The 26,500-nt window shown below is 46.5% G+C and overlaps 1 pseudogene; it reads left to right on the forward strand.

Moving 5' to 3' along the window:
• LOC141260695 (uncharacterized) overlaps positions 1-26,500 on the forward strand; it is a 100,692-nt pseudogene that overhangs the window by 52,072 nt on the left and 22,120 nt on the right.

The following is a 26,500-nucleotide window of genomic DNA, read 5'->3' on the forward strand; positions in this document are numbered from 1 at the left end:
CTCTTTATGTCATTTTTCCTCCACTGCTTCTGCCTCCTCAACCTCCTCTCGGTCTTCCACCTGCACCCAAAGCCTGTCTGGTCATGCCACAAGCTTTCTAACTGCGCAGAAGGGATCCTGCACACCTCCTTACTATGCTGGCAGTAGGGCTCAACGTCATCAGGCGGTTTTTACATTGAAATGTCTGGGAAATGTGAGTCACACAGCTGAGGAGTTGTGGTCAGCTCTGGAGAACCAATTTCATGAATGGTTGTCTCCACTGGACCTGAAACCAGGGAAGGCCGTGTGCGACAATGCTGAAAACCTGGGTGCGGCCCTTCGCCGGGGCAATGTCACACACGTGCCTTGTATGGCTCACGTGTTGAACCTGGTTGTCCAGCAATTTTTAGCCCACTATCCCAGACTAGATGGCCTTCTGCAGAGGGCACGGTCGCTGTGTGCTCACTTCCGCCGTTCGCATCCCGCAGCTCAGCGACTTACATCTCTACAGAAGTCGTTGGGCCTGCCACTTCACCGGCTAAAATGCGATGTGCCTACCCGGTGGAATTCAACTCTGCACATGTTGCAGCGACTGTGGCAGCACCGACAAGCCCTGGTGCAATACGTTCTGACGTATAGCCTGGGCCAACGAGATTCAGAGGTGGGGCAAATCACGCTGGAGGAGTGGTCTCAGATCAGGGACCTATGCACCCTTCTGCACAGTTTTGAAATGGCGACGAAGATGTTTAGTGCTGACGATGCCATTATCAGCATGACTATTCCGGTGATTTACATGCTGGAGCACATGTTAAACAGAATTCGGAGTCAGGTGGTGGCACAAGAGGAGGTGGAGGAAGTAGAGGAGGAGGAGTTGTATGCGGAAGGGCTAACATCTGCAAGGTCCAGACGGTCGGCAGCACCAAGGCGGCAGGCATGTGAGGGTGGGGGAGATGATTTTACCAGGGCGCATGGTAGCAGCCAAACTAGTGAGGAAGGTGCAGGAGCCCAGGAAGAAGTGGAGGACGAACTGATGGAAGACTCATCAGATGAGGGAGACCTTGATCACATTTCTGTTGTGCGAGGTTGGGGGGAGAGGACAGAGGAAGGAAGCATGATTGCTACCTCGCCACCAACACAACAGGGACTTGGTGCTCCTGGATGCGCAACACACATGAGTGCCTTCTTGCTGCACTACCTGCAACATGACCCTCGAAATGTGAGAATTAGAAATAATCCTGACTACTGGGTTGCCACACTGTTAGATCCCCGGTACAAAAGTAAATTTGCAGAAATTATTCCTGCCATAGAAAGGGATGCACGCATGCAGGAGTATCAGCAGAGACTGTTGCAGAATCTTACATGTGCTTTTCCACAAAATACCAGTGGTGCACGTAGTGAATCTCACAGTTCCAACTTGCCAACCGTGGGACCGTCAAGTGTTCAGCACTCAAACCGTAACAGAACCACAGTATCTGCTGGTAACATCAATTTTGCGGAATCATTTCACCACTTTTTTAGCCCATCCTTTGCAAAGCCACAGGAGACAAGAAGTCTGACACATAGTCAACGCCTAGAGACGATGGTACAGGAGTATCTCCAAGTAAACATTGAAGCCACGACTGTGTCACTGGACCCTTGCTCTTTTTGGGCTTCCAATCTGGATAAATGGCCGGAGCTAGCCACTTACGCCTTGGAGATCTTGTCATGCCCCGCAGCCAGCGTTCTGTCTGAACGTGTGTTCAGCGCTGCTGGTGGTGTGCTGACAGATAAGCGCACGCGGCTCTCCACTGATAATGTAGACAGACTCACGTTCATAAAGATGAACAAATCATGGATTCGAAACGACTTTTCTACCCCTGTGTCATCCTGGGGAGAGTAAAAGCTTGATGATTGGTTAAAATCACCCTACCAACCGTTTTAAGCTTTCAAATTACTAATCATGTTTATCTGTATCTTGACTGGAAAATAATTTGGGCTTTGTAGCAGTGTGCAGCACTGATCCTATTAGGCCATCTATAATAAGCTTCACCAGATTTAAAATTAAAAATAATTTTTAGCTGCATCTAGCCCGGAAAATAATTTTGGGGCTCCGAGATGCGCAAGACACATAAGTGCCTTCTTGCTGCACTACCTGCAGCATGACCCTCATATTGTCAGAATTCGAAGTAATCATGACTACTGGGTTGCCACACTCTTAGATCCCCCAAACTTTTCGATCAACCTTTTCATTTTAATAAAGACCAAAAAAATGGTCATTTTTGAAATTATAAGCATTAGCAGGTTGTTAGAAACTGAAATCAAACAGTTTTCAACTCAAAACTTTATTCTAGGTGATGTTACATTTTCACATAGGACCCCTTGTTCGAAAGGAGCTTCTGAACTCTCTCGTCCATTGAATTTGTCAGGTTTTGGATGGTTTCTGCTTCAATTGTTTTGCATGAGGACAGAATACCCTCCCAGAGCTGTTGCTTAGATGTGAACTGCCTCCCGCCATCATAGACACTCCTTTTAATGATGCTCCAAAGGTTCTGAATGGGGTAGAGGTCAGGGGAGCATGGGGGTCACACCATAAGTTTGTCCCCTTTTATGCCCATATCAGCCAGAGATGCAGATGTTTTATGTGCAGCATGAGATGGTGCATTATCATGCAGAAAAATGATCTTGCTGTGAAATACACGGTTCTTCTTCTTGAACCATGGCAGGAAGTGCTGTTTGAGAAAATCCACATACATTATGGAGTTCATCTTTAGCGCCTTCAGGGATCCTAAAGGGGCCGACAATCTCTCTCCCCATGATTCCAGCCCAAAACATTACTCCACCTCCTCCTTGTTGGCGCTGTAGCCGTGTTTGCGTGGGGTGTCCATCAACCAGCCATCCTCCACTCCATTCATCTGGACCATCGAGCGCTGCACGGCACTCATCCGTGAACAAAACAGTTTTGAAATCAGTCTTCATGTAATGTTTGGCCCACTGGAGCCGTTTCTGCTTGTGTGAAGTGGATAGAGGAGGTCGACAGGATGGCATATGCACAGCTGCAATCCTCTGAAGGACCCTGCATCTTGTTGTTCGGGGGACGTTGGAGGCACAAGCAGCTTCAAAAACTTGTCTGCTGCTATGACAAGGCTTTTTTGCCGCTGCTGTTTCAACCTGACGTAATTGCCTGTAGGAAAGAGTCCTCAATTTGCCCTTATCAGCACGCACACGTGTGTACTGTGAATCAGCTACATACTTCTTGATTGCCAAGACACTTCATCCTGATCATCGCACAATGTTGATTGTAGTCATGCCTTGACCTAAACACTCCACAATTTGTTGCTTCTCAGCAGCCGACACATCCTTTTTCTTTCCCATTTTGGCAGAAAATGTAGGCTGCTTAATAATGTGAGAGAGCCTTCTTAAGTAGTCTTGCCTTTCATTGGACACACCTGCCAAACTAATTAGCACAGGTGTCTGCAATTGCTTACAGTGATATAAAGAGCCCTGACACACATCACCATCAATGAGTTTAACTGACAAACAAACAAATTCTTCCCTTATCACTCCTAAACACTTTTTGCATAATAATTTGGAACGCGGTGTACATGTGCTTTTCCACAAAACACCAGTGGTTCACGTAGTGAATCTTACAGTTCTAACTTGCCAACCGTGGTCTGTATGGAATTGTTCAATAAAGGGCCCAAAATTAAGATAACATAGATGGGAGAGGTCTCTATGAATAGGAATTCCTAAGTATTTGATACCCTGTGAGGGCCAGGCAAAGGGAAAGTTGGACTGGATGGAATCCTATATGGATTTAGGGAGGGAGACATCGAGGGCCTCAGACTTCGCTGCATTGATTTTAAAATTTTACCATGTAACAAAGTGATCTATTTCAGCCATAACAGCAGGGATGGATATATGTGATTGAGTGATATATACTAGGACATCATCAGCAAATAGAGAGCACTTGTACTCGGTGCCTCCCACCTCAATCCACCTAATATTGGGGTTATGGTGAATTGATGAGAGCAGGTGCTCCGTCACTAGGATGTATAAGAGAGGGGACAGAGGACATCCCTGCCTTGTCCCATTGGTGATTGTGAAAGGTGATGAAAATGTTCTGATGCACCCCCTGGGCCTTGGGACACCCGGAGCCGGACCCTTTTTGGTGGATGCTGGTGGTTGTAGTCTTCGTGGCGGCGATCCGGTTCCGTGGCTCAGGGCGGTCAAACCAGTGGCGGAACTATTTATGTGGTTTTGATGTTTAAATGTCCGACTACGCCACCCGTGGATTGCGGTCAGAGTGAACCGCCGCTACAGGGCAGACCGCTAAGGCTGGTGTTGTGGGTGCAGCAGAGCGTAGCATAACTCCCCACGGGAGGAGTATAGCCTCAGGGCAGTGTATGCGGAGGATGGGGGTGATGGTGCAGGGCAGCAGCAGTAACGACACGGAGTCAGTGATGCAGTTCAGGGCCTTTACTCACAGTTCTTATTATCCAGACCACGTCTGCAGGTAACGGCTGCCCACGTCGTACTGTGCTCACCAGGTGAGGGGCTCAGACAACTCCCAGATAACTTTGGAGCGCTTCACAGGACCCCCTTTGTGTGTCTTTTGTCTGGCCTTTCTTACCAACACTTCTGTCCGGCTGCCTCGGGCCTCCTCTTGGTAAACTTGGCGCCAGTTTCCCTGACCCTATGTGGTGCCTTCCTAGCGGGTGGAGCAAGGGGCTGCGCCACATAAAATGTCAGAGCCTCCGGTTTCTAGCTGAGGGTCGTTTCCTGCCTCCACTAGTTCGGGGACCGGTCTCCCCCTTTGGCCTGACCCCTCCACGCAGGTGGATTCGGGCGTGCGGTGGCGACTCGCCCGTCCGCACCCCTGGGATCCCTTCATTCCTCGTTCCTGGAGCCTTCTCCGCTCCTCTTCCTTCCTTCTCCCTCTTGCAGGCCTGGGCCTCTGTTACTAGGCCCGCCTCCGGAGCAGAGCTCATGCAGAGCCCCTGCTCCCTGACACTTCTGCTCAGACTTCTCTGCACTGAACTAAGATGGTGCCCACCTTTTATACTCCCTTCTCAATGCACCCAGGAACTGCTTCCTCCCTGCTCCTGCACTGCAGGGTTCCCCTTCCTCAGTGTTCCCTCCCCCCACTCCAGCCAGGGACAGGGACTGTCGTGCCCATCTCAGGGGCATATTGGTCGCCCTGCCCCACGGCAATGTGGTGTAATGCATGCAGGTGTCGGGTCCTGATCCACACTCCATCCTTATCTGAGAGTGAGATATCACACCTCTGGGTGAGGTGCAATACGTCTGTAGCAACCGAGCCCTCGGTGCTACAGTTCCATTTATCTTCAGCCTAGGTGACGTATTGTGATACAGGGCCGTGATTTTGGCTATAAAAGGGTCCCCTAGACCCCTACCCCAAGCTTTTTAAGAGAATCATATATGGCGTGCCAGGAGACTCTATGGAATGCTTTCTCAGCATCCAACGAGAGTATCTACTTACAAATTTTTAACTGCATCTAGCCCAGGAAATACTTTGTGCCTAGTAGCAGTGTCTGCTAGTCAGCGGATTATCCCGGCTGTTAAGCAAGCTACACCACCTGTAGTTTGGACACTTAATTTTTTCAAAGGAAATGCTTCGGGACCACGGGATACTTAGTGAAGAGCATCAGGAGGCACCCCAAGGCATAGGGGCTGGGACTGGCACTAGGATGCCTTGCGGTGGACAGCCGAGCTCGATCCTTATAAAAGCTTTTTAACTGCAGCAGCTTTAGTGGACGCTACTGGAGCTGGAATTATGCGGCTGCTGGCATGAGACTTGCCCTCCAATAGATCCTTGTAAATGGATTTAAAGTGTATTCATTCAAATTAGAGGGACAATTTAAATTAAAAAGCTTAGAGCTGCCTCCACCACAGGGGGGCTCTCTCGACCCACCAGCGGACAGGCACCAGTATTGGGAGAGGGGGGCTGGCCGTCAGGGTTCACCGCGGCTCTGGCACAAACCCGGCGACACGGAGGTGGCACGGGCAGGAGCGGACTGGCCGTCTCGGCTTCTCACTTTTTGGATTTTAGAAGGGCATGACATGCCTATATCTGTGTCTCCCCCTCCTTTTACTCCTCCACCTCTTTTCTTTTCGCATGACTATATGTACTTGTCACTTTTCCATGTGTTAGTTGTGTCTTCTGAGCAGTTTGTCAGCTTTTGGACACCTTTGAAGGTGTTTTCTATGTGTTTCTATGTGTTTTTGTTTGCCTGCCATTGGTTTTAACGGTGTTCGAAGGTGTTCGACGAACAGTTCGACGAACAGTTCGGCGAACACACGGGTGTTCGACGAACCGAACCGAACTCGAACACTACGGGGGTGGCTCAACACTAGGCTCTATACCCAGTGATCATCTACACTGATCACAAAAATCTGGCATATCTCCAAAATGCTCAGAGACTTAATCCTCGCCAGGCCCGGTGGTCGTTGTTTTTTGCCCGCTTCGACTTCATACTTCATTTCCGCCCGGCGGACTAGAACGCAAAGCTGATGCCTTGTCCCAGTCCTTCCTGTCCTCCGATCAAGAGGAGGAGCCTACGTACATCATTGACCCCTGCAAGGTGATGAATATGGCCCCCTTAGATCTGACTCGTCTTCCACCCGGTAAGACGTTTGTAGCAGTACCAGATCGGAAGAGGGTTCTACGCTGGGGACATTCTTCTAAACTAGCTGGCCATGCTGGCCAAAAGAAGACCTTCCAGCTCATTACCTGGCATTACTGGTGGCCTACCCTGCGTAAGGACGTTGTAGACTTCGTCGCGGCCTGTTTATCCTGTGCCCATAACAAAGTTCCCAGACATCTACCAGCTGGCCATCTCCTGCCCCTTCCCGTACCTGCTGCTCCATGGCAGCACATTGCTATGGACTTTATCACCGATCTTCCTGTTTCTGCCGGTTGTACAGTCATTTGGGTGGTCGCTGACCGCTTTTCTAAAATTGCCCACTTCATTCCCCTGCCCGGTCTCCCATCTGCACCCGAGCTGCCTAAAGACTTTATCCGCCACATCTTCCGTCTCCTTGGCCTACCCCTCCACATCGTGTCGGATCGTGGGGTTCAGTTCACCTCACGCTTCTGGAGAGCCACATGTAAGCTGCTAGACGTCACCCTGGATTTCTCCTCCGCTTACCACCCACAGTCCAACGGTCAAGTGGAGCGGATCAATCAGATCCTTACCAGCTACCTCCGGCACTTCGTTAATGCCCACCATTCTGATTGGGTGCATCTACTACCATGGGCCGAGTTCTCTTATAATAACCATGAGAGCGAATCCTCTTCCAAGTACTCGTTCTTTATAGTCGGTGGCCAGCATCCCCGGATTCCAGTTCCCGTCTCCGCTTCTGTGGACAACCCTGCTGCGGAGTCTCTTGTCAGCGAATTTTCTACTATTTGGGAGAGTACCAGGTCCGCTCTTCTTCAGTCCTCCGAGCGGATGAAGAGATATGCTGATAAAAGACGTCTGGATCCGCCTCAATTCCGTCCAGGAGACAAGGTTTGGCTCTCTTCCAAACATGTGCGGCTCAAAGTACCCTCCTACAAGTTGGGTCCTCGATTCATCGGACCCTTTGAAGTCCTCAGGCAAATTAACCCAGTGGCCTACAAATTAAAACTCCCGGCCACCCTATGCATTCCCAACTCCTTCCACATATCCCTCCTCAAACCCGTTGTCCTTAACACTTTTTCCGACAATCCAGGTACTCCTCCTACTCCGGTTTCTGCTGAGGACGTCTTTGAAGTGGAGAGTATCCTGGCCACCAAGAGGGTAAGAGGGAGAACCTTTTTTTTGGTGGATTGGAAGGGGTTTGGTCCTGAGGAAAGAACTTGGGAACCCAGGGAGAACATCAACTCTCGGCTTCTCCTTGAGAAATTTCTCTCTGGCCTAAAAAAGGGGGGGCCTAAAGGGGGGGGTACTGTTGCATCGGCGTCTCTGCCTCCTGCTAAGCAGAGACGCCGTCCCTCTCACCTTCCTGCCCAGCGCACGGCGTCCTCCTGCGCTCCTTCCCTCGCTGCTGCCGGCGCGCGCTCCATCCCGGGCACTGTGCTTAGGGCTCCCCCTCTCTTAAAGGGACCGCGCGCGCCATCCTAAGGAGTCCCCGGAAATAGCCGGAGGACTTCCCATATATAAGACACCTCCTCCAAAATGGAGGTGCCTGAGCAAAGTTGTTGCAAAGCATACTCACCTCTGATTCAGCCATCAGGTCCCGTTGCCAGCCTGACTTCCAGTCCTGTCTGCCTGCTTGTCTTTCCTTCAGCCCGACAGTCAGTCTCCTGCATCCGCCAGTCTGTCTATGGGCAAGTCCACCTGCGGAACAGGAAGCACCTGCCAGTTACCTGCCTGCTACCTGCCGTACCTGCTAACCCACTCACCTAGGAGCGCTCACCTGCTACCCGCCTGCTAGCCTACCTGGAGGCTGCACCGTCACTTTCCTTGACCATCGGTATGCCAGCCAAGAGACTCTTACCCGCTCACCTGGAAGCGCTCACCTGCTACCCGCCTGCTAGCCTACCTGGAGGCTCCGCCGTCACTTGCCGTGACCACTGGCCTGCCAGCCAAGAGACTCTTACCCGCTCACCAGGGTGCGCTCACCTGCTACCCGCCTGCTAGCCTACCTGTAGGCTCAGACGTCACTTGCCGTGACCACCTGCCTGCCAGCCAAGAGACTCTTACCTGCTCTTCCTTCACTTCCCGTGACCACTCGACTGCTCACCCAGAGACTGCTACCTACCTGTTGTGTCCACCCGCTACTCCGGTCAGTCCCAGCTATCTGACCCGTGGGAGCCACCTGCTCTAATACAAGGTCGTCTTTAGTATATCACCTGCCCCTCGGGGTCCCTCCATGTTTCAGGGCTCAGAGGTTCCACGACCCGGCCCCGTAACATTTTCTATGTGTTACTATGTGTTTTTGTTTGCCTGCCATTGGTTTTAATGGTGTTCGAAGGTGTTCGTCGAACAGTTTGACGAACAGTTCGTCGAACATACGGGTGTTCGACGAACCAAACCGATCTCGAACACTACGGGGGTGGCTCAACACTAGTGTCAGGTCTGCGTCCCAAAACAGGTGCGACTGCTGTCCCCCCAGTCACAGAGGATGAAGAGGCCACGGATGCACAAGATGTGGCAGACGGTGGTTGGCCCGGCCGGCTTGGCCACATTGTAGCGCAGTGAGCTTCCCACTGCAACTTATTCTTCATATCCGTGCATGAAGTACTCAAACTATGTATTTTTTGGCCTCTACTTAGCTTTTGCTGACAAATGTTACAGATAACAGGAGTTGGGTGATCCTTATCAATCTGAAAAAATGGCCAGGCTATACAAGGCTTAGCACCCATGCGACCTGAAGTGCCACCACGACTTGTGGTCAGAGGCAGAGTTGTGTTTGAGGATGCAGTTGTTGACGTGCTTCCAGTACTACGTCTCTGTCCAGGAAGGCGCAACCTGACCTCGTCGTCACTAGCATCCTCCTCCACCTCCTCTGCTGACCTCATCGACTGGCTGACTATGGGTTGACATTAAGTGGGATCTCCAACCTCATCATCATCACCCTGTGTTTTATCACACCCATCGTCCTCAGAGCCCACCTCATCCTGCCCAGACAAAAAACTCAAGTTGTCGCTCCAGTCAGGTATTTGAGTCTCATCATCGTCTTCCTCATTATCTCCACCAACAGGAGTTACAGTTTGGGAATGAGGGTCTACATTATGGTCAGAACCTTCTGTGTATAGTCCTGTATCCGACTCTTAAAGATTCTAGGCATCAGTGCAGATCATTTCCTCGTCTGGATTCACAGAAGCTCTGGAGCCGACCTCTGATTCCCAGGCTATAATATGAGTAAACAGCTCTGAAGATGCAACCATCTGTTCTACCCCATACTCATACGGGCAGCTGGAGACTTGGGAGCTGTGAGGAAGCAAGTGCGATTTGGGTGACACCTCTGAGGACTGGAGTATTTGTGATGTTGAATTTGAGGTGGAGGAGAGCCCACTTAAATAGCACTTGATATCAGTTGAAGCACCTGCTGTTTTTGTGCCTCATCTGGAATTTGTAGCGATTGGCGTGGCCGTAAGAAAGGGATCTCATCACATTGTCCGCTAAAAGAAGTAGACATCTTAGTTTGGCTGGAAGATGGTCTTTCTTCTGCAGATGTTATTGTTGCCTTAACACATACCCTACGGATACAACCTTTTCTCCACTTCCCACCACACCTATTCCCCTTTCCACCAGCAGCAGGCCTTTTTCCACTCATTTTGGTTGTTAACTAATTGACAACTCTGGAGTTGTTTGCACAAAAAACAATGGATGGGAACCGAGCAGAGCTGAGTGGCCAAACTGTCGTATTAGTCCAAAAGTATTGGCTGGGCTAGATGCAGAAAAAAATTATATTGAATTTGCAACCTGGTGGAGGTTAGTATAGATGGACTAATAGAACAAGTCCCACACACTGTTACAAGCCAAAATATTTTTTCAGAGCTAGATGCAGATAAAAATTATATTGAATTTGCAACCTGGTGGAGGTTAGTATAGATGGACTAATAGAACAAGTCCCACACACTGCTACAAGCCGAAATATTTTTTCAGAGCTAGATGCAGAAAAAAATGATTTTCAATTTGCAACCTGGTGGAGGTTAGTAAAGATGGACTAATAGAACAAGTCCCACACACTGCTACAAGCCGAAATATTTTTTCAGAGCTAGATGCAGAAAAAAATTATATTGAATTTGCAACCTGGTGGAGGTTAGTATAGATGGACTAATATAACAAGTCCCACACACTGCTACAAGCAGAAATATTTTTTCAGAGCTAGATGCAGAAAAAAATTATATTGAATTTGCAACCTGGTGGAGGTTAGTATAGATGGACTAATAGAACAAGTCCCACACACTGCTACAAGCCGAAATATATTTTCAGAGCTAGATGCAGAAAAAAATTATATTGAATTTGCAACCTGGTGGAGGTTAGTATAGATGGACTGATAGAACAAGTCCCACACACTGCTCCAAGCCGAAATAAGTTTTCAGAGCTAGATGCAGATAAAAATTATATTGAATTTGCAACCTGGTGGAGGTTAGTATAGATGGACTAATAGAACAAGTCCCACACACTGCTACAAGCCGAAATATTTTTTCCGAGCTAGATGCAGAAAAAAATTATATTCAATTTGCAACCTGGTGGAGGTTAGTATAGATGGACTAATAGAACAAGTCCCACACACTGCTACAAGCCGAAATATTTTTTCAGAGCTAGATGCAGAAAAAAATTATATTGAATTTGCAACCTGGTGGAGGTTACTATAGATGGACTAATAGAACAAGTCCCACACACTGCTACAAGCAGAAATATTTTTTCAGAGCTAGATGCAGAAAAAAATTATATTGAATTTGCAACCTGGTGGAGGTTAGTATAGATGGACTAATAGATCAAGTCCCACACACTGCTACAAGCCGAAATATTTTTTCAGAGCTAGATGCAGAAAAAAATTATATTGAATTTGCAACCTGGTGGAGGTTAGTATAGATGGACTGATAGAACAAGTCCCACACACTGCTCCAAGCCGAAATAAGTTTTCAGAGCTAGATGCCGATAAAAATTATATTGAATTTGTAACCTGGTGGAGGTAAGTATAGATGGACTAATGGAACAAGTCCCACACACTGCTTCAAGCCGAAATATTTTTTCAGAGCTAGATGCAGATAAAAATTATATTGAATTTGCAACCTGGTGGAGGTTAGTATAGATGGACTAATAGAACAAGTCCCACACACTGCTACAAGCCGAAATATTTTTTCAGAGCTAGATGCACAAAAAAATTATATTGAATTTGCAACCTGGTGGAGGTTAGTATAGATGGACTAATAGAACAAGTCCCACACACTGCTACAAGCTGAAATATTTTTTCAGAGCTAGATGCAGAAAAAAATTATATTGAATTTGCAACCTGGTGGAGGTTACTATAGATGGACTAATAGAACAAGTCCCACACACTGCTACAAGCAGAAATATTTTTTCAGAGCTAGATGCAGAAAAAAATTATATTGAATTTGCAACCTGGTGGAGGTTAGTATAGATGGACTAATAGATCAAGTCCCACACACTGCTACAAGCCGAAATATTTTTTCAGAGCTAGATGCAGAAAAAAATTATATTGAATTTGCAACCTGGTGGAGGTTAGTATAGATGGACTGATAGAACAAGTCCCACACACTGCTCCAAGCCGAAATAAGTTTTCAGAGCTAGATGCCGATAAAAATTATATTGAATTTGCAACCTGGTGGAGGTAAGTATAGATGGACTAATGGAACAAGTCCCACACACTGCTTCAAGCCGAAATATTTTTTCAGAGCTAGATGCAGATAAAAATTATATTGAATTTGCAACCTGGTGGAGGTTAGTATAGATGGACTAATAGAACAAGTCCCACACACTGCTACAAGCCGAAATATTTTTTCAGAGCTAGATGCAGAAAAAAATTATATTGAATTTGCAACCTGGTGGAGGTTAGTATAGATGGACTAATAGAACAAGTCCCACACACTGCTACAAGCTGAAATATTTTTTCAGAGCTAGATGCAGAAAAAAATTATATTGAATTTGCAACCTGGTGGAAGTTAGTATAGATGGACTAATAGAACAAGTCCCACAGACTGCTACAAGTCGAAATATTTTTTCAGAGCTAGATGCCGATAAAAATTATATTGAATTTGCAACCTGGTGGAGGTTAGTATAGATGGACTAATAGAACAAGTCCCACAAACTGCTACAAGCCGAAATATTTTTCAGAGCTAGATGCTGAAAAAATTTATATTGAATTTGCAACCTGGTGGAGGTTAGTATAGATGGACTAATAGAACAAGTCCCACATACTGCTACAAGCCGAAATATTTTTTCAGAGCTAGATGCAGATAAAAATTATATTGAATTTGCAACCTGGTGGATGTTAGTATAGATGGACTAATAGAATGATGCTATGCCCAAAAGATTTTACTTCACTAGGTGCAGTAAATAAATTTGTATTCTATACACAGGTGGTGTAGCTTGCAACACAGATAGGCTACTCCACTGACTAACACACACTGCAAGAGGCCAAAAAGGATTTGCTTTGCTAGATTAACCTAATCCTGTGAAAAAAACTTGCACAGCACTGGCACAGACCTGCCTGGCAAAAACTGATAGGAACTGATGTAACCTAGCCCTGAAAAGGACTGCAACTACAATTAGTCTTTACTCCCAACCTATCTATTTAAGAGCACAGACCTGCCTGATAAAAGTCGTAGGAAATGATGTAGCCTAGTCCTCAAAAGGACTGCAATCACAACTATTCCCTACTCCCAAGCTATCTGTAGATTTGTGCGAAAATTGGCTTGAAATTAACAAAGTATAGCGCACACAGCAACAGTGGTGCCGTCTAACACTCAGCTGCAGAAGTGAGAAAATGGTGGTGACGGGGAAAATGGCTGGGTCTTATAGGGCAAGGACTTGTGACATGCACTGCCAATGACACATGCCCTTGCTTGTGTGAAAAAAAGCAGTTCGCTCCGTGGGTGCGCTGCTGATAGGCTGACAGATTGCACCTCCCCACTGTAAATGCGGGAGAGAGAAAAAAAAATGGAGATCTTCATTATTTCTGCAGAGATCCATCCCCTGCCCCTCCCCCCGCCCCGCTGTACACTCAAACTGCGTATTAACATTAATTTTCAGCATTACTGAGAAAAAATCCAGTTATGATTTTGGTGCACGAACAGTTATCAAACATAACCTCGAACAGCCAAATTTTTTTCAAATTGTTCGTGTTCGCTGAACGGCTCGAACACCGCCCAAAACAGCTCGAATTTGAGATTGGCAAACAGTTCGAGTTGAACACCGCTCATCTCTAACCGTGACACTGTGGACAAAGTGATACAAATTCTGGAGGACATGCATGGTGACACCATGGATCTGGGGCACTTTCGCCTGCAGTTATTTCAGCGGGTCCAAGGGGAAAATGAGACCATAAACCAATATGTTAATGCATTACAGGAAGTGACGGCCCATATCGTTAAGAAGGCTCGAGATGAGAACCGAGGACTGGGACCATTGGATGAAGTGTTGCATGACTAACTGTTTGCTGGCTTGAAGTACCCTTACATGAGGCAGATCTTAAAGGAGCGGCTGCAATGAGTCTCGATCTGGGCTTCCTGGAGGGTGGGGCTGAAGCTAGAGTTCTGGAAAAAGAAGTTCCTGTTTTTAAGGCCACAGTCAGAAGCCATAAAGCAACTATTCCTGAATTCACCCACAAAGAGCCCAACTGGGTATGGGAGTACGTTAGGAAATTCAGATATTCGAAGTGAGCTGAGCACTATTAGGGAGATCCCTGCAGCCCCCTCGTCGATGGACCGCATCGCTCCACGTGGACGGAGGCCAGAGCGAGAATGACATTCCTATCAGGCTCCAACACGTCATGTACCCAGTGCATCGGTGGAATGAGGGTTGGAGTGTTAGACCTGCGGCAGTAAGGGGCATATCTCCAAAGACTGTCCGAACCGAGAAAGTAAGAGGCGGGGGCAGCCGTTAAACTAAGATGCCCCACGTTTGAGGAGCATACCATGGGGTTTCGAACTTCAGAGAGTGGAAGAGGGAGCTCTGAAGACATTGTCTCTGAGAGGCCCATCATCTGGGCTGAATTTAATGGACAGCGGATTCGTTGTCTAATGGACACCGGGTCTTAGGTGACCACTATGCCTGAGACGTATTTCGAAAGTCACTTTCCTGAAGTTGCTCGTTCCTGGAGGGAATCCACTGTCAAGATAATGGCTTCTAATCAACTGCCTACCTATCCCAGTAGCGGGGGTGGTATGGATATCTGTCCGGGCATGTGGAAAGGACCTCAGTCTGAAATGGATAGTACTGACCACAGGGTCTGGAGACGACGGGCCCATTGTAACCCTGGGCATAAATGTGCTGAAGGAGGTCGGACAGTTCCTGGCTGAGGGCTCTGACAAAAACAACTGGACCCATGCCACTTGCGACCCAGCCAGCAAGAGAGTATTCCAGCATCTCGTGCGAGTCAGCCAAATTCAAAAATTGCCCGCTACCTTTCAGTATCTTGGTAAGGTATCGATACCGCCTGAAGCCACAGTGGGACAGACTGCACTCACTTTACTGGTACTGGCACATGTGTCCTTAGAGGACGTGGATGTTCATATTGAACCAGTAGAGGGAGAGGAAGCGCCCTCCGGACTTCTGGTGGCTCGCACCCTGGCCACCATGCGGCAGGGCTGGGTGGCCGTGTGTTGCATCAATCTAAGTGGCGCAAGTTTGCAGTTGTTGCCCTGACAAGAGGTGGCGCAAGTTTGCATAATGCCAGAGGATCTTACTAGAGCTGATGCTATAGGGCTGGCACTTGTGGAAGGAGAACCATGGACCCTAGAGATGTCACTCAACAGCCAAGAGAATGGAAGGTAACCGTTGGCTGGGCGCCACCTCTTAGAGCAAATGGAGGCTAACCTTACTGAGTTTTCTGCCGGACAGGTCAGACAGATCGAACAACGTCGACAGCAGTATATGGGAGTGTTTGCACAGCATGAGGACGATTTCGGGTGCATTCGGGACATTCAGCATGAAATACCCACAGGAAATACTGCTCCCATTTGAGAGAGATATTGACAGATCCCACCTCAAATGGACCAGGAGGTGAAAGAACTGTTGGCCCAAATGTTGCGGAATGGCATGATCTGCGAAAGTCAGAGTCCTTGGGCAGCCCCTATCGTGCTGGTTTGGAAGAAGGATGGTACCCTGAGGTTTTGTGTAGACTATCGTAAGCTGAATGCATGTTCAGTGTGGGACTCCTATCCGCTACCCCGAATTGAGGAGTCTCTATCTGCATTAGGAAGCGCCAAGTTCTTCTCTTCTCTCAACCTGGCCAGTCCCAGTAGCTGAGAAGGATTGTCCGAAGTCAGCCTTTGTCCTTCCTATTGGCTTGTTTGAGTTCAACCGGATGCCGTTCGGGCTAACAAATGCACCAGGGACCTTCCAAGGACTGAAGGAGAGATGCTTGGGGGACTAGACTAGGGATGAGCGAGTAGTGAAATAATCGGACTCGCTATACTCGTAACGAGTAGGTCCCAATGCTTGGGTACTCGTTACGAGTAGCGAGTCCAATGTAAGTCAATGGGAAAAGCGAGTAAGCCGAGTAATTGTCTGCTGGAGCCTATAAAGCGGTCTGGGGGCTGAGGAAAAGGCTGAAATGGGTGCATGATTGTTTAAAAGCCGGCGGTAAAAAGCCGCCGTCTTTTAAACAATCACTCAGCCCCATACTCGCTTCCCCGCAGCCTCCCATCCCGATCTTCTGCTCCCCCGCCACCTCCCATCACGATCCTAAGTTAGGACCGGGCGGGGAGCGCAGCACCAGGGAGCTGGGAGTGAAGGACTGGGAAGCAGGCAGTGAAAAGACTTCACCGCCGTCTTTCCCGTTCGGTGCTGCGCTCCCCGCTCCCTGATGTACGCTCCCTGCTCCCTGGTGCTTCGCTCCCCACGCCGTCCTAACTTAGGATCGGGATGGGAGGCGGCGGGGGAGCAGGGGGCATACATCAGGGAGCGGGGCGCACAGCACCGAATGGGAAAGCCGGTGGTGACGTCTTTTTACTGCCGGCTTTCCCACCGGTTATTTCAAATGAACAGCTGAGGTATCAGCTGATGCTGATCAGCTGTTCATTTGAAGTAGCCGCGGTGCCCTCAGAGGGTTCATGTGAGTTCATGCTTGACGGCATGAACTCACATCAACTTTCCACGGCCGCACAGCTCACCTACATCTCTGGTAGAGAATCTCTACCAGAGATGTAGCTGAGTAGTGATGATCAAGCACTAAAATGCTCGGGTGCTCGAAGCTCGGGTCTAGCACACTGGAATATTCGGGTGCTCGACCCGAGCAATGAGTCCAATGTAAGTCTAAGGGAAACTCGAGCATTTTTCTGGCAGTCCCCCCTGGTGGTCTGCAGAAGGTCAAAAATTGCCCAAATCGATGGGAACAGTGCTCAATTAAATGTCAAGCAGGCAGAATATATAGGCAGATAGGCAGGGTATATAGGAGGGTGCATAAATAGCATAGCAGGGCACTTGGAACACACCAGTGCCCTCCGATTTTCATTCACCCGTCTCTTTAAAAAAGCCGGCCGGCAATTCATCAGCGGCATACACCGGTACCCGACAATCTAGAACAGAAAGAATAGAGCATCATACATAGATTAGATAGATAAAAACATGTCAGTCACATATATAATAAGTACAGTGACAGTGCTGGTAACTGAACTTGTCATTTAGTGTTAAAATAAAGGATTTATTAAAAAAAAAATTGGCGTGGGATCCCCCGTAATTTTAGTTTCTAGCGGAGGTTAAGCAGACGGCTGGGGCAGATGTTTGAAGCCTGGGAAGGGGGTAATACCCACGGAGCTTCCCAGGCTACTAATATCAGCCCCCAGCTGAATACCTAGCCTTTACTAGCTATTAAAATGGGGGACCCCCCAAAAAAATGATGTGGGGTCCCCCTAATTTAATAGCTAGCAAAGGCTAGGCAGACAGCTGGGGGCTGATATTAATAGCCCAGGAAGGGTGCCATGAATATTGGCCCCCTCCCAGGCTAGAAACACCAGCCATCAGCCGCCCCAGAAATGGCACATCCATAGGATGCGCCAATTCTGGCACTTAGCCTCGCTCTTCCCACTGCCCTGTAGCGGTGGCAGTGGGGTAATAGGGCTGGAGTTGATGTCAGCTTATAATGCCAGCTGACATCAAGCCCAGGTTAGTAATGGAGAGGCTTCTTTAAGACACCCCCATTACTAACCCCATAGTGAAAGTTAAAAAAACACCAACACCCAGAATAAAATACTTTAATTGAAATAAACACACATTCCTTAAATGTTCTAAATTAAACTCTACTTACTGTATCGCCCATTCCTACTGAAGCCAATGTCTTCTGCAATAAAAGTAAAATAATAAACCAACCTCATCCTTACCTTTCCATGATTCCCAGGATGGCTTCAGCTCTGCTACATTGACATATTGACATGACAGGCTGGATCGCAGCAGAACGCTGCCATCCAGCTTGCCATGCCGCAGACACTGAGAAGCTCCTCAGTGTCTCGCTGTGACGGCATCCAGATGAGCCGAGTTCATGTCCAATGAACTCGGCTCACCTCATGCAAGTCACTGACAGCGTGGGAGAATTCTCCTGCGCATGCGGTGCCGAAAAATGACGTCACCGCTTGAGCAGGAGAATTCTCCCATGCTGGGATGGCATTGAGATGGCAGGCTGGATGGTAGAAGAACGCTGCAGCTTGTCATCCTTCACTGCGGAGCGCAGGCATTGGCTCAACTGCGGCAAGAAATCAAAGTGGTCGCCCATTCAGACCATCCAAACTTCTGCACCCTTAGAAGTCCTGATGATTCACTACCTAATGATCGGAACTTCATACAATGGTTACTGACACTGCTTGGTAATGACTGATCACTTCACCAAGTTCGCTGTGGTGACACCTACCCGAGACCAGACAGCCGAAGCTGCAGCAAAGGCCATCTGTCAGGATTTAATACAAATTTATGGGTGCCCGAAGCAAATACATTCTGACCACGGGGCCTTCTTCCAGGGGTGAGTGATGGATGAGCTATTCTATATCTATGGGATCGACAAATCACGAACAACGCCCTATCACTCCCAAGTGAATGGAGCGTGCGAGCGCTTCAACTAAACCCTGTTGCAAATGTTGTGAATGCTGGAAGAGGACAAAAAGATGAAGTGGCCCGAATTCATGTCCGAGCTGGTGTGGGTGTATAATAATCAAGTTCATGCAACTACTGGCTAAACCCCTTACATGTTGCTGTTTGGAAGGAATGGGCAAGAAATTACTGAACTAGAGCTAGACTCAGAAGACTCTGGCCCGGGCAGCAGCCCAAGTACCTGGATTTGGGAGCACAGGAACCGGCTTCATAAAGTGAGAAGATTGGTTGCACAGAAATTTCAGGAAGTAGAGCATGCAGGTCGGCCCCCGATCTCGGGTGGATCACTCCAGCCATGAGAACGTGTGCTAGTAAGGGCCAAACAATTTGGGAGTAAGCTGGACCATCATTGGGAGGCGATATCATATCGAGTGGTGAAGATCCACCCAGACAACCCAGTCTACGAGGTCAGGCCCTTAGGGCATGACGCTGCGACACCTAGTGTGTTGCACCACAATATGATGCGGCCCTGAAGCAGAGGTCTATAACGAGGTTGGGCCTCCAAACGAATTGGCTGAGGTGCCACACAGGGACCTTGGGAGTTGAAGAAGGATGAGCTACAATGCAGTTGGGCCCATCACAGCTGTCAATGCCAATCCCGAGTGGAGTACAGAATGAATCGGGAGGTGACTTGCAATCCCCAGTGGTTGATTGGTTATATACCCCGGAATCACCTCCTCAGGAAGAACCCCACAGAACTGAATGGGCTAATGCTAGAATCCCTCCTAACCAGTATGCTCAAGAAGAGTTTATCTGGTCTCAGATACAACAGAAAACAGAAGAGTGTGCTCAACTCTTGTCTGAACTTGCGCTGTCTGGAAGGAGGCATCAATCCCGCAAGAAATCCACTCGCCCGAGGACTGGCGAGCAAAAAGGGGGGAGGAATGTTGTAGAAGAAAAAAGCCTTCAGGAGAATTCTTGCAGAATGTGTCAAAGATGAAGAGAGATTGCCATCTGCTGGTCAGACACAATCAAACGGAACCAAGATGTGTTAGAAAAGTTGAAGGGGGAGCAGATTTAGACACTGGACCTGGTCAGGTGAGTTCCAGGAAGGATTTCCTGAATATAAAAGTCCAGCGCGCTGAGCCTGAGGCAAGTATGGTGCCAAGCTGCAGAAAGGAGCAGACTCGTTCCAGACTTACTGAGAAGCCCAGCGTGGTAGGCCTGAGTCAGAGGCCTGCGACACATAACAGCCGGACACCGGTAGATGAACTCCGGATTCCCCACAGAGGTTCCTCCAGTGCTGCGCCTGCTGAGGAGAGTCGGGAACTGCTTGCGGTGCTGAGTGAGTTCGCAGGACCCGACGTCGCCCGCTAACAGAGGAGGTCTGGATCCCCCTCCCCAAGGCTTGAGATACTGCCTCCAACGGCCAAGCAGAGAGGAACTGGGAGAAGACTGCGCCAGAAGAGTCACACCAGCGGAAGCAGAGGAGCTTCACAAGTGAACAGGGCCGTCACTTCCACTGCTCACCTACGGTACCAGGGGCAGTTGGGTTTAGGATCTCGGGTGGGGAGGAGACCGGTTGGGGTGGGAGAAGCTAAACTTGATTTAATTGACTTTGTCTGGAAAAGACTTGTGGCCTAGCAGGAATAAAGGGTGACCCCCCCCTCAGGCCATATACAGAGTTAAAGAACTAACGTGGTGACTCCCACGATTGGGTGCATCACACTACCTTGGGAGACTTTGCATTATTACTTCAAATTACCATTTGTGATCACTGTTACTATTCCCTTGTTTAGAACACCTGTTACATATATATATATAAGCTGTTTATATCCATCCCTGACTGTCCTCGCCTTGTGTCTCTGTGCATTGCTTTCCGGCACCTGCATTACACATTATCCTCCAGTTCTGTCATTTTCCAGAACTGCAATCTCCCTGGAGTGCCCAAAAGTACAAGGTATTCAGTGCTCAGAGACATGGCCAAGCAAAGGGAAGCTCAAACCCGACCACCACTGAATGAGACACATTACTTGAAATGTCAGGACTGGGCCAAGAAATATCTGAAGATGTATTTTTCAAAGGTTTTATGGACTGATAAGTTGAGAATGACGGACAAGATGAAAGAGACCTTTACTTCGACTCAGATGACAGCAAAGTGAAGATGGGGGTACTATTATGGGCTAGTATTATTTAAAATGAGTTTGTTGGACATTATTGGGTTGAAGATGGACTCAAAATCAACACTCAAACCTATTGCCAGTTTTTAGAAGAAACTTTCTTTAAGTCATGGTACAGGAAATGTCTGCATCTTTCAAGAAAACAATGATATTTCTGCAGGACATGCTTAACTGCATGCATCAAAGTACTCCACTGTTTGGCTAGCAAGTAAAAGTCTTTAAGATGAAAGAATAATGACATGGCCCCCTTCCTCACCTGACCAAAACCCTATTTAGTACTTGTTGGCCCTTTTTATACTGAAGATATACAGTGAAGGAGAACAGTAAACCTCTCTGAATAGTGTCTGGGAGACTGTGGTTGGTGCTGCCCAAAAAGTTGATCATCAACAGATTAAGAAACTGATAGACTTCACGGATGGAAGGCTAATAACTGTTCTTGAAAAGAAGGAGGGCTATATTGGTCACTGATATTTTTGTGAAATGTCAGAAATGTATTTTTGTACATTTTGAGTTGTTTTGTTATTATTCTCACTTTAATAGATGAAAATAAATGATTGAGATTGGAAAATTTATGTTTTTCACTTAGTTGCATAATAATTTTACACACTAACAGTTGCCCAATAATTATGCACACATAGATATTATCCTAAGGGTTCATGCAGATGACCGTATAATTTGGATGTCAAACAAAGAAAGTGAAACAGCTCGTCACTATCAATTGAACATGGGTGGGGTTCTCTATGTTGCGTTTAACACTAGAACTACTGATGGAGTCATTTTGACTCCTTTCGTTTATTATTTCTCTTCTGTGACTACATTTTTCAGAATTCCGGCTTGAAACTCGGTGACTTTTCCTCAAATATGATGTGAAAAAAGATTTTGTGAGAATAAATAATTTTGGTGAAAAATTTGCGCGTTTTTTTCAAAATTTACCAAGAACTACTGAAGGGAGTCATTTTGACTCCCTACTATATTTTGAGGTCCTTTTGTCACTAAATGTTGCTATAAAGTTTTGTGCATAATTTTTTCACTCTGTCTTATTTACCCTGATGTTCATATAGATGTAGTTCAATTTACATGTCAACTTTTCACATTTTCCTTGTGTTTTACCTGCTTGTATTACTGTGTAATGCTGAACAAAATAGCTTGTTTACTCTAGGCTCTTATCTTATGCTAATGAAGGGTGGTGTTTTTCTAAGGTCCTAGCAGGAGACAGTATTCTGGATAGTAACTTTACTTTCAGTTCAGCTGAAGAGACAAAGAGAACAGACGCAGACATACGAGCTCTGAAGACTCATACAGGTATGAATTGTTATGAAATAGTTTAGCTGTCTGTCAACTGATTCAGCCCACCTACTTTTGAAGGTGGCAGAACAGTTATTATTTCTTTTAGTTTTCATTTCATTTCTATTTTTCAGCAGGGAACTATATAGAATTATGGAATTTGTGAGGAATATGGAGAGAAGACGTTTGATAAAGCCTCAGGATATTCTGGCTACTTTGCAATCCATACCGGAGGATGAATCGGAATCCGAATTGCAGGAACATGTATTTGATTCTGACAGTGATGAAGATTTCATTCCTCAGAACATATCAAGTGAATCTGAAGACTCAGAAGGAACAAATCCAGAAGGTAAGTAGTTATGTGTATTTATTTGTTCTTCCACACACTGAGTTAGGGCCTGTGCACACTAGCAGAATTCTGGCTGAATAGCCATCTGGATATTCTTGCCGCAATACAGGCCGTACCTGCCCGCTCATGCCTGAAGCTTCGCTCCGAACCCCGGGCTGGAGCCGCTGTCAGGGACAGAGCAGCGCTTGCTTACGCGCGAGCACGGCTCCGTCCCAGACAGCGGCTCCAGCCCGGGGTTCGGAGCGGAGCTTCAGGTATGAAACTCCGCTCTGTACCTGAGCGGGCAGGTACGGGCCGGATTGTGGTGAGAATATCCGGTCGGATATTCCGCCGCTAATCCAGCCAGTGTGCACGGACCCTTACAAAACAAAAATTCTAAATATTCATCAACTTTTTTACAGATATTCCAAGCACATCAACTGGGGATCGGGCTCATGCAGTTATGTTGCCTCGTGACCATCCTCCTGGTCGTGGACAGAAAAAATCAGCAAAACGTCCCAGAAATGAAAGAACAACAGATAACGATGGCGGCGAAGGTAATGCAACAACAAACACCAGAGAAGGCGAATCTGAAGGAATACTAGTTTCAGCGGATGGTATTCAATGGAAACCTGTTGAAATTGGAGAACACTTGCCTGGTAGGCGTGACAGCCAAAATATTCTTCGAGAAGCACCTGGCCCTACAGGATACGCCAGAAGAAATATCATTATCGATAGTCCTTTGAGCGCATGGCGTTTATTTTTTGATTCATATATATTGACACATATAAAGAACTGTACGCTTGCAGAAGCATGCAGGAACAATAATTTACAGTTTACTCTATCTGATGAGGAGCTAGATGCATTCATTGCGATATTCTATGCTCGTGGAATATCTGGCACGAACCGTCACTCGATTAGCAGTATTTGGTGTAATGACTGGGGAATACCGTTTTGCAAAGCGACAATGTCTAGGGACCGCTTTGTTGAAATTATGAGGTTTCTCAGATTTGATGAGAAATCTACTCGATCGGAGAGACTGCAAACGGACAAGTTTGCTCTATTTTCTACTGTGTGGGACAGGTTTATTGAAAATTGTATTGCGTGTTACAAACCTGGCCCATACATAACGGTGGTTGAGCAACTTTTCCAAGCAAAACTAGGTGTCCATTCACGCAGTACATGCCTTCCAAACCAGATAAATATGGCCACAAATATTGGCTAGCTGTTGATAAGAGGAGCAAATATCTGGCAAATGGCTTCCCTTATCTAGGCAAAGATGACACACGCCGTGTTGAGGACCGTTTAGCTGACCATGTGGTAATGAAGTTATTGGACCTGTTTTTGAAAAAAGGTCGCAATGTTACAACCGATAATTATTTTACTTCAGTAAAATTAGCTAAACAGCTAAAAAGCAAAGGAACAACCATCGTGGGAACACTGAACAAGATAAGGCGAGAAGTGCCTAAAGAAATAAAATCCTTGAAAGAGGAATTGTACAACACTAAAGTGTTTAGAAATGAAGACAATTTTACACTTACAGTATATCAAGGAAAGCCCAACAAAAATGTTGTCATTTTGAGTTCCGTCCATCCAGATGTTGTTGTTGCGTCTGATTCCGCTAAAAAAACTCCAGAAACGGTAAAGTTTTACAATGAAACAAAATATGGAGTAGATGTAGTGGATCAGATGGCACGAAAATATACCACACGAACATGCACAAGGAGATGGCCTGTTCATGCATTTGAAAATGCCTTAGACTTTGCGGGTATAAATGCATGGATAATATTCAAGGAGATTATCCACCAAAAAATGTCACGCAAGGCATTTTTGCAAACGCTTGTGAGAGAGTTGAGTGGTCCTTATGTCACAGATAGGGAAAAGGGTTCCACGTCCCAAGTTTCTACATGCTCAGAAGTGATGGTTCAAACAAAATTTTGCCAGATCAAAGAAAAGTGCAAGAAAAATAGATCTGTCGGAAATTGTAAGACTTGTGGTAAGTCTTTGTGTGGGCAATGTACTGCCATAAATCAAAGGCAATGCCTAAAATGCGAAACACCAAATGTTTAGAAGGTGAATTCTGCGCCATATTTTCATTTTTATGCTCCTCCACCTACATTTTCTCTGCTTTTTGTTCTTCAGTTGTTGTTTATATGTGTGCACTTGAATAAAAAAAAATGTTTGAAAAACGTCTATTATAATTATTGTTATTTTCTGTAGAAAAATAAGAAAAGCAGAAAAAAAACAATCAAAAGCATTACTGTTAGATCTCACAATAATAATACATTACAAAAAATATAATTATTAATAAATAACCACAAATGAAACTCTAAAAATAAACGAAAACAAGCAAGGAGTCAAAATGACTCCTTTCAGTAGTTCTAGGCGGGGTCACGAGTCCAGTAGTCCTAGTGTTAACTTCTGTGATCAAAAGCAAAAAAAGGAAGAGGATGTGGTGGTGCTCAGCTTTATAAACCCCCAGATGGGTGGAAGAAAACAGTATCAGGTTCAGTCAAAAAAGAAAATTGTCACTCACCCAATAAAATACCTTCTTTATTAAAGTCCTGATCAGACCCATAGAAGCATTCTCATACGCGAAACGACCATCATCTGACTAGCTCAAGTTGCATCTACTCTTCATCTACCTGCGTATATGTTCTAAAGGAGTTTAATAAAGAAGATATTTTATCCGGTGGGTTCCGCTTTTCTTTTTTCAATGAACTCAACCATATAACTTGGACGAGAGCTATACTTGGTTTTGACGGATAGAACCCATGCCCATATTATTTTATGAAGCAGTTCACATGTCCTTCTTTTTCCTTGGGCAGGGCGGTCACAGGAAAAAAATTGCAGCATGCATGATTTGCCTGCGATATAAGCTGCCCATTCAACTCTAAGGGTCTATGGAAAAAAATTGGACTGCACTTGGGTGATTTTCTCGGATGTCGAGAAAACAGTTGTATGCACCTGCCCTTGAAAGACAGGAAGAAAGCAGAGCATATCATGGAAGATATGTCAGATCACTTGTCTCAGTCACTGCAGGATGATGTAGCCTCTGACAATGACCCCTTCAAATTGAGTCAGTGCTCCTCTTAGTCCAGCAATGCTGAGGCTGGTAAATGAAGGGGAGGAAATCTGTCTTTGTCCCATCAGCAATGCCCCCTTACGGCTCCTCCCAGCACACCCATTAGTGTATGGAATGCAGTCAGCATGTAATCTCATTCCAGGAGACTGAACTGTGGTATAGCCCTTGATAAATGGCTAAAACTATTTAAAGGGACTGGTCACTTCCTGGATAATTCCTTTTTAAATTATGTAATCCCCATTGGAAAATAAAAACACCATCGGTAATGGGTTTGTCAGTGCTTGGGTGACATTGTTATGTCACGTGGGTAGCTGCACTCTCACTTCTTCAGCTTATATTCATTCAAGGGAAGTGAGAGTATAGCAGCCTTTTAGGAACTGTTGATTAGCTGCAGTGCTCATGTGGCATAACAATGTCATGCAAACTCCAACAGACCTTGTGCTGACATTGCTGGAACAGCACTGGTGCGGGAGATGAATGTATGTTATTTTTATTTTAAAATGCGGACCACAGCATTTATCTCCTTATCGACATATGACGTACTGGTACATCACATGCTATCTCCCTGACTTTGATGCATTCTCACACCCTGAGCCCATATGTAACCCAACACATAACGGCTGTCCTACGGGTCTGTTAAATACAGCAATAAGTAAAAGAAAAATGTTTTTAAAAAAAAAAAAAAAAAAACGCAAGTTCAAATCACGCCTTATTTGCCTCATTAAAAATAAAACAATTTAAAAAAAATAAAAAATACACTTATTTGATATCACTTCATTTGTAAAAGTCCAATCTATCAAAATATAAAATACTAGATAGTGGCCCGATTCTAACGCATCGGGTATTCTAGAATATGTATGCAGCCGACCGGGCGCAATCAGCAGAACGTTGTTTAAATTTGGCGCCAAAATCGCTGATTGGTCGCGGCCGGAAACCGCGACCA

Source organism: Phyllobates terribilis, unplaced genomic scaffold (assembly GCF_046119375.1).
Source record: "Phyllobates terribilis strain yellow unplaced genomic scaffold, ASM4611937v1 Scaffold_1__5_contigs__length_1240528914, whole genome shotgun sequence".
NCBI classification, from domain to species: Eukaryota; Metazoa; Chordata; class Amphibia; order Anura; family Dendrobatidae; genus Phyllobates; species Phyllobates terribilis.